Source organism: Oreochromis aureus, linkage group 18 (genome assembly GCF_013358895.1).
Source record: "Oreochromis aureus strain Israel breed Guangdong linkage group 18, ZZ_aureus, whole genome shotgun sequence".
Taxonomy (NCBI): Eukaryota; Metazoa; Chordata; class Actinopteri; order Cichliformes; family Cichlidae; genus Oreochromis; species Oreochromis aureus.
This window is the reverse complement of record NC_052959.1, coordinates 9,875,489-9,890,525: the sequence shown is the minus strand read 5'-3', so window position 1 is coordinate 9,890,525 and position 15,037 is coordinate 9,875,489. Positions and strand designations below refer to the sequence as shown.

Below are 15,037 nucleotides of genomic sequence, written 5' to 3'. Positions count from 1 at the left end.
TATCAGCAGCAGAACGGAGCTAAAAATAAATGTTTGTTTCAGTTCTATGAAGCTTTGAGTATTTTGGATTAGTAGCACTGCTGTGTTTGTTGCATCATATTGCTGTAATTGTTTATATGCTTTATATATTCTGAGGTAAGTTGATCTATAGTGTTACATCATATTCTATAAGGATGTTATGTGTTTGTAGACTTTCTGCCCAGTTTGACCCATTTAGCAGAAGTCAGCCTGTTTAAGGCTCTGATATCTATTCTGTATGACTTAAAGCAGTTATGACATGGTCTGATTTTCTCACCCAATAAAGGAATATTTCATATATCAGTCTACTCTTCATTCTATCAGAAACAGTTTTCACAGCTCGTACATTTTCTTTTTTACACATATATATAAGCATTGAGCCAAATTTAGTAATGCCAACATATTGAAAGAACAATGTTTGTCTCATATATATAATACATCTGTATATAAACTGTCAGAGATACTTGTCTTTGAGTGAAGATTTAAGGAGATAGGAAATATAATTAACTGCTACTTGCATCTTTGACCCAGAGTTCAAGCTCATATATATATATATAATCTGACAATACATATAATATTGTCCATATTATATTAACATTACCACAGTGAGATGACTTTAGTCTCATGAACAACATTAGCTAATTATCATTTACTAACTAATCTTGAAATGACTGTTCAGTACAGAAATGAAGCCCAACTATCATGTTTTACAGTCCTGTGGTCTCAACTGATCAAAGTGATGTCATGACAAAAATGAATGACCAACAAAACATTTTTTCTCCTTCATTTCTGTCACACAAAGCTGTATGAAACATTTCTCGCGGTTAGTATCATGGTTGCTAGGCAACCTGAACAGCGCGACGAAGGCTAGACCGTCCCATTTCACAAGCCTCTCACTTCCGCACTTCCCGTACTTGTAGTACGCACCGTACGTAGTACGCGTAGTGTGCGTACTTCAAGCGTGCATACCCTGAATTGGGACACAGCCTCTGAGTGTATTTGAGTCGTGTCTTCTGTGTTTGTAGTCGCAGGTCCGTCTGCGTTTCCACCCTGCTTCATCTGTGTGTCTCCCTGCTGTCCGTCGTCTGCCACCTCCGCTCTTCCTCCTTCATGTTCAGGTCCTGGTTTGTGTCAATAGTTTAGTTGTTCTCAGTTTAGATAGTTTCGGTCCCGTTTGCTGTTTTGTCCATTTCATTTTGTGTTTAATAAACCACCCTCTCACCTTCATTCTTGCCTGCGATTGGATCCTCCTTTATTATTTTCCACACGGCTCATCTCACTCGGCGTGACAGTTGTAGTTTATTGCAAAACTCAGTGATTTTGTGAAAGAGTCGGGTAGCGAGAGAAAAACTGAAATTTCTTAAAACTAATGAAAAAATAACTAATAATGCAAATGGCCTCATGACACAAACATGTTTAATGAGGAATACTTGGAATATGAAAACTCTTCATTTTAAAGATTTTGAGGCATAACAACCCAATTTATTGCAAAAACGCATTGATTTTATTTGGGGTCATTTTTGACCCCACTCATGGAAGAGTGTAGGTATTGGTAGGTTGTGCATCCAGGTGTTAACCAGGAAGTTATAAATACAGGAAGTAAAACTACGTTTCCTCCTTTTGTTCCTGGAACACAGGTAGGTAAGGTGAGTTCAAACTAAACCAATTAACAGTTGAAATAAAAAACATGTTAACTGAACAAACTTGTCAGAATTAATTTAAACCAAGATGTTATGTTATATAATCTGTAACAGTGCAAACATAAACAAACCCGGGATAGTAGATGTTTGCCTATTGGAGACTAAGAATGTTAACTAAGAATATGGACAAGTGGTGTTCTCATCCACTTTGTCACACTGATTTTAAGTGTTTTACACTGTACCATGTGACTGTGTGTGGAGACAAAGCCACAACATGAACAAGTAAAACTACAGGATATCACTGCTGAAATAAATAACATGTTAACTTAACAAACTTGTCAGAATTGATTTAAACCAAGATGTTATGTTATATTATGTTAAATTAACCCTTTTATCTAAGGGTTAATCTGAGGTCACAGGAAGAGACCAGGTGAAGAAGGGGGAGAATCTTTGTAATAAAGCTGATTTTAGACTGTGTTTATACAGAAATTGATTTATTGGTGCAATATGTATTGATTACACCGTAGAGATTTTATTGCTAGTAAAGAGTAGCAGTAAAGGTTTGAGTATGTTCATCCTACCTACTGAATGGAATAGTCCAGGGGTGAGTGGACTATTTAAGCCAGGGGTCCCCAATCCCAGTCCACGAGGGCCGGTGTCCCTGCAGGTTTTCGATGTGTCCTTGATCCATCACAGCTGATTTAAATGAATAAATTACCTTCTCAACATTTCTTGAAGTTCTCCAGAGGCCTGGTAATGAAGTAATCATGTGATTCAGGTGTGTTGACCCAGGGTGAGATCTAAAACCTGCAGGGACACCGCCCTCGTGGACTGGGATTGGGGACCCTGATTTAAGCAGATGAACGCAGGTGTTCAGGGAAAGAACCAGGTCAGTGTAGCTGTTTGCAGGTTAGCCTTAATTTCTGTTGATTTAAGTTCAGTTATATTTATTTGAACGGAGTTAACTCTGGAGTTGAGTTTATTTATTTTTTGTAAATATGGTTTGGTCAGAAAATGGTGAATAAATCACTCGCTACACTGGACAGCATCTGTCTCCTGCCATTCTTTAGCCGCTTAGGTCAAGTTCTACCACAATCAGTATTTATTTTTCTATTACAGGTGAGAAAGCACTCCAGTGTGAGGAGTGCTTCAGACGCCATGATCACCTGACAGTCCACTACAGAAGTGATCATCTGGGAGAGAAAGTCTGGCAGAAGTATGTTATACAAACCACGGGCTTGTTCTCTAGTGCAGTGGTGTTGTTGTTGTCACCAGCTTCTCTCTGCATCTCTTTCCAGATCAGCCTGTAACTTTGGCAAGTGTTGTTTTCTTTTGTTGTCTGCATTAATAAAGACTGCATAAAGTTGCTGTGCATCAGTGTGAGGTCTGCATGAAAGAATTTAAAGGAAAGTCAAGTCTAGAAAAGCACTTCAGGACTCACTCAGGTAAGGAAGCAAAGGAATCAGTGGAAAGTGTCATTAGTCATTGTTAGGCTGCGTTTTATTCTTTACATCACTCCCACTTTCCCACACTGATAATCTTAATAATCTCCTTATTGAAACATCATTAATATTATGATATGACATTACCCCAATCACAGCTTGAACCAAATCCTTAAAGTTTTGCTTGAACTTTTGGTTTTGGAAATGAAGCTCTCTGTTACAGCCTTATTCAAAAATGGGTTTATTATTAAAAATACAAAACAAAAACACAAGATGTACTTAAGTGTTTACAGCCTTTGCCAAGACACTCAAAACTGAGGTAATGATTTATAGGACCAGGATCAACAAAAAACATAACTTAAAAATTATAGTTCATACAAGTTTTGTTTATTGTCAACATATATAAAGTATTGTATAAAGATTTAAAATATCATGTGACCTCACGTGACCATGTAATGGATGATAAAATGTCTTTTATCTTAAAATCTATCACAGACACCTTGTGTTTGTTATTGTCTGTCTAAATGTGTGAGGACGAGGTGGACAGCAGCTTTAAGTGGTCTAGTTTCAATTACAGATCGTTTAAACTGTGAAGGTTTGCCTTTAAATAAGTACCAAGGCCTCAGAGAAGAGCTCGAAGATGTGGAGGGTGAAGGTAACAGTGGTCCCTGTAGTAATCAGAGCAGTCCATGCAGTGACTCCCAAGCTAGGCGGGTGACTTCGGCAGATCCCAGGAACAACATCTGAGATCTCTGTCCAGAAGAGCGCAGCTAAGATACTGCACAAGACCCTCAAGCTCTTGTAGAGGACCCGAGCTTGAAGGATAAAGACCGCCCAGCCTTTTATTAGTATAACAAAATGTGTAAGAACCTTATTAAAAACACTCAGAAAGTGGAAGTTAAACAGTAAAGAAATGTAAAACAAATAGAGGGATTATTTCTTTTCTTTACTGTTTTCCTGTAACTTTGGTCAGAATTGTTTGAGAATTCAATATTCCAAATATTTTAAATAAAGTGGTGATGTTTTCTTTCAAACTTTGTTTCTTAATCAATAAATGAAAACTGAAAAATAAATAAAAGATGTTTTAGTTTGTAGGATCTTTGAGTGTCTGGTGGCTCCAGGAAGGACAGCACATGTGAGAACATTTAGCAACTTGTCACCCTGACACTTAGGTTTAAATCAGTGCTCTTGAGATACAAACACTGAAAACAAGAACAATAAAGAGCAGCAGGTGTTAGGTTTTGTATTGTTGATTGTCATTTATGCTTAGAAATATCTACTCATATATGCTTAGAGTTTTATAATTAGTTGTAGATTAATAGAGGTTTGATCCTTAGTAGTCTGCAGACACACGTTGTGTGCATTCTAGAGCACTCTGGCTTTCACACCCACATCTTGGGAGCATGGGAGAGGGCGTGCCTTGTCTTATTGTTTTATGGTATAGGAGGACACCTACTCTGTATCTGGTTAAGCATAAGAGCCTTTTGTTTAGATGGACCGCTAGACTCCTGGCACCAGCTTTGGGGAGTCTTCCTGGGGTCACATCTTGACCCCACACACACACACAGACACACACACAGACACAGACACACACACACACACACACACACACACACACAAGGTATTCTTTGTTCACATGTATACTATGTCAGATGTCATATGTTAATGAACCTATGCATATTCATGTAACCACAATAAAAGGAGTGCTATGGGGAACCTGGCTGAGAGTCTGACGGAGGTCAAGTGGGTGGAACGACACTTGGCTCCAGACAGGCCTCCTCATGCATGAGTAACACAAAGAACGTTGCCTACTTGTGTCTTGTTCTTGCTGTGTAATTACATTGCCTTCAACGTTCCAGTGAATGGGTTCAAGCTACGAACCTATCAGAGACCAAAGTGGAGGTTTGGCCATAATGCACAGCAGTACCTTCAGCAAAAATCAAACACAGCACAAACACCTCAAGCCAACTGTCAAGCAAGCTGGTTTAAGGGTGGTGATTTGGGCTTGTTCTGCAGCCACAAGAGAGAGGCACCTTGCAGTCGACGAACTCCTCTGTATGCCAAAGTTTTCTAGAGTCAAATGTGAGGCCGTCTGTCTGACAGCTAAAGTTTCTCCTAAGTTAGACCATGCAACAGGATAATGACCCCAAGCACAGCAGCAAATATACAGCATGGAAGTCCAGACCTCAACCTGACTGAAATGCTGTGTCTTAAGGATTGCTTTCAAATGTCAATGAATTGAAGCAGCTGAAGTTATTGCTGCTAACTGCTGGTTCTGTAAACTACTCAATCATTGAATGACTGCGACACTGAACTAAAACAAATGCCTGGATCCTAAATTGTGGATATCCTATTGTGGTGATCTAAAATGTAACACTAAATGTGATTCAGAGTTTTTTTCTTTTGTATATGTTATTTTACATCCAGTGGTTAATATATGCTAAAGATGCAAAACTAAATCAAAATGTGGGCTATTGATTCTAAAAACAGAAATCGCAACAAAGTTCAGCATTTACTACAACCACAATTAAATCACCTGAGGAGCTTTACTGATGAAATTATAACAGTTGAATCTATGTGCAGTGAGATTTACTGATCAATGATCACAGGGGAGATTCAAGCCATAAAGAAGACTGTCATGAAAAGAGATGGGCAGTAACGCGTTACTGTAATCTGATTACTTTTTTCAAGTAACGAGTAATGTAAGGGATTACTATTGCAAAAACGGTAATTAGATTACCGTTACTTTCACGTAGGAACGCTGCGTTACTGCGTTACTACGTTACTAAAACCGTGATTTTTTGCGAGAACGTCTCATGACAGTGACGTAAGCGTGTGCGACGTTCGTGACAACAGCTGTGTGCAGATCATAATATATCGAGTGCGGGACAGAGTGTAGCATGCAGCGTTTAAAGCGTGGAAGTACTGACCTTATTTTGAGTTTGATTCCATAAAAGTGACAAAAACATTAGTGTCCGTTGTGCGTGGAAGAAAACTTCTTTTTACAGCGAAAAAACCCCTAAACTTCCAAGCAAGCACCGAGTGTACTATGACGTAATGTGAAATTCACAGAGAAACTCGCGGATTCTTCCACTGACCGCTGCGGCACACCTGCACCAGGGTAAACCTCCGCCTACCCCAGTCCTGCTTTACAGGTGAAAATAGAGCAACAGGACCGCTAGTCTTTGATTTTATTTATTTTCTGCTGTGTTTTACTTGCATCTATTTGAAAGAGTGAGTGTAAACACAAAAATTTTTTTGTTTTTTGTGCTGGAATGTGCAGAAAATAGGTTTAAATGTTAAACAAATTTCTTCCAGTCAGAGAATGTTGCATATAATTAAGTTTTTGCTTGATGCATAAAGTTAAAAGATTTAAAGTTTTAAAAAGAGACATTTCCATTTGATTACATTTTGTATGATGGATTATGCAGAAAAAGTAGAATTGGGCTGAAAGATCTATCACTTTATCACCTATTCAGGTTGTAAATCGTGTTTTTAAAAAGTAACTAAGTAACTAAGTAATTAATTACTTTTGAAAATAAGTAATCAGTAAAGTAACGGGATTACTTTTGGGGGGAAGTAATCAGTAATTAGTAACTGATTACTTTTTTCAAGTAACTTGACCAACACTGGTCATGAAACGTAGGTGGCATCTGATCTACAGTAACCCCTTAAGCTAAGCTGTCTATACAGCACGGCTCTCTGATTTTTCTTTACATTTTTGTTTTGTTTTTGTTTGTCTTCTTGTTTTATTTAATTGCTTCTGGGATTTGGATCTAACAAGTAAAGTATGCATATTATGCACACATACAAACACACATGCAGCAATCACCCATTTCTTATATTTATACTTAAGACAATTTATTCTTGAATGAAGACATCGATCAGTCACATGTAAAATGTAGCCAATTGTGTTTATTGTTCCACCCCATCTCTCTAACCTGTCTGTTCAAAAGTGAACACAGGTTAGGGAGATGATGGAGGAAATGGTGGGGGTTGTAAAGAAAAAGGTAAAAGAAAGGTAGAAGAGGAAAAAAGAGGTAAAAAAGTGATAGAAAGGAGGAAATAGAGAAGAGAAAACCCCAACAATCCCCTCTGAGCAAGCACTGGGCGACAGTGGATAGGAAAAACTCCCTTTAAAAGGAAGAAACCTATGACAGAACCAGGCTCTAGAGGGAGCAGTCAACTGTCGGGACTGGCTGGGGGGTGAGGGTGAAAAAAGAGAGAGAGAGGGAGATAGGGGAGGGAGATGGGGAAGGTGTAAGGAGTTAAAGGGACGGAGAAGGGAGAGAACAGAGGAGAGGTGAAAATTAAGATGGAACAGAGGTGGAGGAAGACGTGGTTTTTCCTTCAGCTCCATTCATTTGCATATTTGTCCTAAAATTGATGTCAGCGGGCTTATAAGTGGTTGGTGTTAAAAAAGCCCCAAATATAAATATGAATTTTAGGACACAATGTTGAGACCAAATTAGGTGAAAAGCCGAAGCAGCCAGTTCCGCTTCTTCTTCTTCTTCTTAATTTGCGGTATCTCTGGCAGGGTCTTAACTTCGGTTTCGAGTTCAGCCACCTTGGCAGTAAGCATTTTCTGTTTGTCTCGTAGCCTTTGCAAAGATTCCTGGACGCACAATGCAGTCGAGTCTTCTTCTTTCAGAGGCTCCTGCAGAGACATTGCAGTTGACGGCAGCGAGTCCTCTTTCTCTGTCTTCTCCTGTCCACCAGTGCCATTTTCTTTCAGAGGCTCGGATCTTTGCATTTCATTTGCATCGGCAGAATTTTGTTCATTTTGCTCCTTTGTGACTTTGAGGTAGGAAGCTTTGGCTTCTTTCAGCTCTTGGTCAAGAGACTCTACCTTCAAATCATGAAGGGCCTTGTTGGAGAGCAGCTGGGATTTCAGATCACTGATTTCTGTCTTGAGTGACTCCTTCTCCTGGCTATGTTTAATGGCCTGCTCTTTCAGTTGATTTTGAGCTGCCATGAGCTGTTTCTGGAGCATCTCTATCTGCTCTCGTTGATTCCTACATTGGACCTCAAATCCAGCCTCCTTAGAGGACTTCAGGCCTACAGAGTCGGTGTGTGAAGCCTCTGCGGTTGGAGTGGCAGACTCCACACACTGCTCTGTGGTAGGGTGGCTGATTTGTTCCTGCAGGATAGCATCACCTCATCCAGTCTGACAATTGCTTGATTGTCATTTGTGAGAGCTCTCTTTCACTCTTGTTATCGGGCTTATTTCTAGAAGCCTCCTCCAGCTGCTCTATGAGGTCTTTAACTGTTTCCTCATGATTTGTTTTGTTGTTGTACATTTGTGCATAAAGTTTGGTCAGCTGAAACTGGTGATAAGAGGCCCTCTTGTTAGCAGCAACCATGTGCCAATAAAGGTCGTTCTGATGGTTTTGGGAGGCTTGCAGTTGCTGTCTGAGAGCAGCAATCTCGTGCCATGGATTAAACTGGACTGCGCCCTGATGGGGTCTAAATCTGGGATTGGACTGATGTTGCCAAGTCCTCCATTAGGCCCAGGGTTTTGTCCACTGGGGTTATGCACATTTCCTGTGTCTCCATATTCATGTCCTCCTTTACTTCTGAGATAGTGAGGATTCAGGATTTTCCTTTCAGAAGTTGCCCGAGTGTTTTCTTGCATTTCTGCAATTCTCGGGTTTGTTCCATCAGCTGCGTTGTTTTGAGCTTCTAGAAGAGCCCGAGCATATGCCCGAGTAATCGGTCTTCTTGGCTCTTCAGCCACTCTTTGCTGTTTTTGCTTTTTTGTTTTCTTTGTTTCTGTTTGAGCTTGTGCCACGGGAGATTTTTCAGTATTTGGTCTTCCGGGTTTTTCAAGCTCATTTTTTGGTCTTTGCAGGATTGTTATTTTCGGTGCAATGACCGTTTCTGTTTGAGCTTGTGCCACGGAGATTTTTCATTATTTGGTCTTTCGGGTTTTCAAGCTCATTTTTGGTCTTTGCAGGATTGTTATTTTCGGTGCAATGACCGTTTCTGTTTGAGCTTGTGCCACGGGAGATTTTTCAGTATTTGGTCTTCCGGGTTTTTCAAGCTCATTTTTTGGTCTTTGCAGGATTGTTATTTTCGGTGCAATGACCGTTTCTGTTTGAGCTTGTGCCACGGAGATTTTTCATTATTTGGTCTTCCGGGTTTTCAAGCCCATTTTTGGTCTTTGCAGGATTGTTATTTTGGTGCAATGACCGTTTCTGTTTGAGCTTGTGCCACGGGAGATTTTTCATTATTTGGTCTTCCGGGTTTTTCAAGCCCATTTTTTGGTCTTTGCAGGATTGTTATTTTTGGTGCAATGACCGTTTCTGTTTGAGCTTGTGCCACGGGAGATTTTTCATTATTTGGTCTTCCGGGTTTTTCAAGCTCATTTTTTGGTCTTTGCAGGATTGTTATTTTCGGTGCAATGACCGTTTCTGTTTGAGCTTGTGCCACGGGAGATTTTTCAGTATTTGGTCTTCCGGGTTTTTCAAGCTCATTTTTTGGTCTTTGCAAGATTGTTATTTTTGGAGTCATGACCATTTTCGTTTGTGCTTCTGCCATTGTCGATGGTTGAGCGTTTGCGTCTGCGTTTCTGTGCGTCTGCCTTATCTTTTTTTTAACAACCAGGTTGTTGTGTGTTTCTGCCATCCGAGATCCACTACAGTTGGTTGAACGTCTCCCCTATTTAAGGGTTTTGCCAGTAGAATGTTCTCTGACATCACAGGCTGTTCCTTTGAAGTGCTGCTCCTTTGAAGTGCCATGATTCAAAATAAAATGCCTACAAACCTACTGTAAAGGAAAGGCTTTTATTTTGTAGCATTTACTGATTTAACACTATAAAAGCTACTCTACAGAAATTGCAGTAAAAAATAAAACAAAAGCAAAATATAAGTTTAATAAATGGTTATTAAAAACCCTAACCAAAGTAGAAGACGACTGTTTAGTGGAAAAGTATTCAACATTCTAGAGATTCTCATGCATAATAATTTCTTTTATAATTTAAACTAGGGCAAGTAGGAAACTTTGATATTTAGTGAAAGATGTTTATGAACACTATCCAATGAGAGTTACTGAATGACTGTAGGCAGTGAGATCATGGTGGTTGCCGAGGCGACAGAATGTCATCTATGTTTTGTTTTAAATTCAGTTTCAATGCTGAATCTAAGAAACAACATGCTGTAGAGGGAGACTTTAATAGAGGTTTACTAACTTTTACTATCATATCTATTGTGGAAAAACCTGTATATATTTAGCATAATATATTCTAAGTATGCAAACTAAAATTCACAGGAGAGCTTATGAGACCACAAACACTGTTGAGATCCAGTTCAGAGACACAGGTTTTGCGGAGGTGAAGCCTAGAGGACAGCTGGCAGCTACAGATTTGCTCATCTGCTTTTTTCCTCACAATTTCAACATTATGACTAAACTAATGCAGGTATGAGAATCAGGCATAGGCTGTGTTCTGAAAGGTGTCTATGAAAAACTGTAATACATGTATATGTATTACATTTTTAAAATTAGAATAAAAATTTATTGCCATAAACCTGAGTTGTCATATACATCTGTCAGTTTATGTGCACAACAGTAACATGTGGTCTGTGCATGTACACACATGAAGAATTTGACATTACAGCATCTATGAAAGTGTTGATTGTGTAGAACTCACAACCCAAACCTCTACTAGAAAACTGTCTAAACTACTAGTTTCAATATTTAAACAGTCATTTGTAGATGTTCTAAGTATGTACAAAGAAAAAACAGATCCACTCTTTTAGCAGACAAAGCAATACAAAGACGTCTCTGATGATGAAACATTGAATTCAGACCTCAGCCAGCCATCGACACTTTATGGATTCAGTGTACACATCATGTATTCAAAGTTCAAAACATTTATGGACAGTTTGGTGTTTAAAAAACAATCAGCACTAAAACTGTGCAAAGAAAAGAAACATGTTTTGTTGTTGCTCTGCAGGTTCTGGTTGAAGAGTTTCAGAAAGGTCGTGTTGTCAGTTGGGTTCTCTGAATACTCTGCACACTTCCTGATTAAAATACACATAAAAAAAATAACTTTCAAACTGCTGTGTAAATGTTATCCACAATTTAATATACTTCTTTGAAATATATATATTTGAAAACTAAATCAAAGAATTACACTTACATAAAAAATATACCTAAAACCTAAACATAATCAGACAAAAGCAACAAAGTGAGTTTGTCAGTTAGAAGCTCAGATCCAGTAAACTTTATTAGTGAGGACGGATTTACTGCATTCAAAGATAAACCTACAGAGGAAAATCCTCTCTGTTCTTAAAGAGCCAGACTGCTTTTATTCTTCATGTTTTACTTTTATTCCATATTAACATTTGCTGGCAAGACTGCTTGCAATCATAGACAATGGCTCCCACTCCCTCCATCACACACTGGACAATCTGAAGAACAGTTTCAGGAACAGATTTCTTCAACTTCACTGTCTGAGGGGAACGTTACAGGAGGTCATTCCTTCCTGCTGCTATCAGACTCTGTCATTTATCCACTTGGGTCAGATCCACACATGCAGAACAGGATTAAACACACCTAACTGCACTCTGTTACTTTGGTACACCATGGGATATATTTGCACAGATATTTGTGACTGTTTATATTTATATGTATATTTATGTTTGTATTCATACCTGTATCTCAATATTTATCTCAATATTTATCTGTTAATGTCTCTGACATGACATGAGTTTGGCTGTTGGAAGTTGGAGACGAGTCTATAGGCAAACATCAGCTGCAGCCTTTCAAAAATCAGCAATGTTAGGTTTCTATTTCAATATGTTCCTGTGTGGGAAATGTTTATTTACTTGTTTTCTTTCACTATTCTTCTTGAAATGATGTGTTAATTAGATCCTGGAGAATGAAGGTTCATGTATGTTAGCTGTTACAGGAAAAAAGAAACTGAAAGAGAAACAAGTTAAAATATAAAGAGATCGTTTATATACTTACATGTACTCAGAAATATTCTTCTGTTAGTGCACCGAACATTGATATAATAGTCTTTTGTTGTACAAGGAAAAGGCTTCGTCTCTCCTTCCCGCATCTATTCAGATGACGATTTTACAAGACCATGACGAGCATATCTAGCAGGATCCACCACACAGAACGCTTCTGCAAAAACAGCAACAAGTAAAAACAAACATAAGAAGAATTTTTAAGAACATTTTTAATAAACTTTTGGAGAGAAAATTATGGTTTTTGATACCTTCACAGGTGGGTAGTTTGGACCAGTGAGCATCACTGTAACAACTCACAGCCTCTGGACCAGCTAGTTTGTAATAACGATTGCTCTGGTATTTCAAATACATTGGACCTTCTTCCACAATTACAGCATTTTCGATGTATGGGCGGGCTCCACACCATGGAACTAAAATAAAAGAAAGTGACTGTAACAAAATTGTGTACTCAGCTGTTTAGTTTTCCAAATCTATGAATTCCTGTACAACTTACCCAACCAATCAACATCAATGATTTTTGCAGTGATCAACAAATCATTCACTCATTAACACTGGCTTCTAACTCCAATCCAGCTGCCTGTAGTCATTCAAAAAACTAAATTAAATATATATAAACTGAATTTGATGTATATGCTGATTAAGTGGAAAAGGTTGTGAGCAACTTACCATTCATCAGCATGGGTCTACTGTCTCTGTTATTTGAGTCAAAGGTGCTAGAAGATGCTGCAGGAGACAGAGCAGATAACGTACATATACAGACAACACATCAGTCAGCATCACTTTATAAACTTCTTTGACTTATAAATCAGTCCTGCTGCCAGCTGTACCTCCCTGATATGTCATCACAGTGAATCATCCTGTCCCCTGCATCCTCTTCTGTCACAACAACCCTCTGCATCTCCTCTTGCAACACATTCATGAGCTGAGGTCTTTCTCCTTTCTTCCTGCTTGGCAGCTCCATCTTCAGTATCTGTCCCTATGATGCACCCATTTCAAATCTTGTTCCTGGTCCTGATGAAAATCAACTCTGATGCCTCCAGCTCCTGTCTTTTTATCAGTGCCACCATCTTTAAATCATACATCAGAGCTGGTATCACTACTGTCTGGTAAGCCTTCATTTTCTCTCTTGCTGCTATCATTCTGTCACAGTTCACTACGAGACAGTCATCTCCACCCACTCCGCCCTGCATACACTCTTCTTCACTTCTTTTTTGCACCATCTGTTACTTTGGTTGACCCATAGTATCTCCACTACTACTTCTGCTCCTTGCGTCTTCACTTTTCCACCTGCATTATCACAGTTCCTTTGTCGGCACTTTTGGTACATCAAAGAGTGAAAGTGTCAGGCCAGGACTCTGCAGTCTATTAACACCTACATGCTAGTGGACATGAGGGGGTTCACTTCCTGGCTTTCCAGGAGGAACGCTGGTTTGAGCGGGGAGTGAAGGAGGCCATTTACGTGAAAAGGGAAAGACCATCTCTGATTCGAGGAGGGAGCCTCAGGGTACATCTTTCAGCATCTTCCAGTGCTGTGATTGCAGCCATTCCCCAACTCTCTGTGAATGCTACCCATAGCCATTGATCGATGGTTTTGATCAATAGTTTATGATCAATGGTCATGACAATTTGCATATTAATGATCAAGAAAATGACCCCATTGCCCATTGTTTATTCAGTGTTGCTAGTTTCAGTTATTATGCAAATATTGTGTTTATGATTTTGGAAACCTGCAGACAGATGAGACATAAAAGTCACTTGGATGAGTTATGAAACGTTTCTCCCTCTGAAAACGTCCAGCTGAACAGAATCAACCTTTCTGGGATGTGAATGAGTGTTTTTTAAACATTGCTATACTGTATATATATTTTCTGAAGAGAATAAATAAATGGTTTAATGCTTCCTCTGCCTGCAGGTTGAGAGGAGTTATTGTTACAAACTTAGTTGTCAGTAATGGTGCTTAAATGCTCTTCTGTGAAGATCAAGTCACATCATTGATCTGTACTACATGGATACTATATTATTATAACATTATGTTATAGTGTGTCAAGAATTCTAATTCATGACCACTTACTGCAGGTCGGGCCTTGTGTCCAGCTTCCTTGTATACAAACAGATTTTTTGTTGTGCTCCCTCTGCAGTGTATCCATCTTCACACTCATACTGCACTTCTGAACCTGCACCAAACACTTCCTGGTAGTCCTGATGAACGATGACTGCATGGGGGATTTTAGGAGGCACGCTGCACGCATTCATACTTTCTGTAAAATTAGTTTAAGACTCAAAAATGTAATTAATCCCAGAGAAGAGCAGTTTGTTTGTAGCTTATCCACAGGATCAAACCCAGAAAACCTACAGTCTTTAAACACTAATCATAAAAACTCCTGTGAGCTGAGTAATTGTGATGGACCGAGTTGAAAAACAGGAGGAGTCCCAGGAATTATTAGAAAAATATAGTTTCCATTTATTTAACCCCCAAAAATTATATTTACAAAAGTAATAAATGTCTAGCTCATAAAAGAGGTCCAAGAAACAAAACTGAACTCAGGCAAAGACTGCAAACTTAACAAACCAAATGACTGCCCAAACAAACATAATTGACGTAAACATGAAATGACATACAAGGGTATATATAATGGCTGATCAGACAATTGTGACACATGAGGGGTAACAAACAAACACAATCATAAATCACAGAACAATGTAGTACAATCTAGTTTGTTAATAAACTAAACACCAAAGACGAAAATCAAAAACCATTAAACCCTAAACTCAAATATTTAATTAAATACAAATACTTTGTTTTTTAAATTAAAGAAAACACACATTCTCCCCTTCAGTAGGAAGTGGTGGTGTGGTCCAATTATCCCCTTTTGCATATAATGGTTTCAAACCCTGGCTACCATCTTTTGTCCAGCAACTCCCAGGGATGATAGCAGGTAAGAAATAAAAAGAAAAAGGT

General features: G+C 38.8%; 1 pseudogene; it reads right to left on the bottom strand.

The window, feature by feature from the left end:
• Window positions 1-12,164: 12,164 nt before the first annotated feature.
• LOC120434381 lies at window positions 12,165-14,331 on the bottom strand (annotated as a pseudogene).
• Window positions 14,332-15,037: the final 706 nt, after the last annotated feature.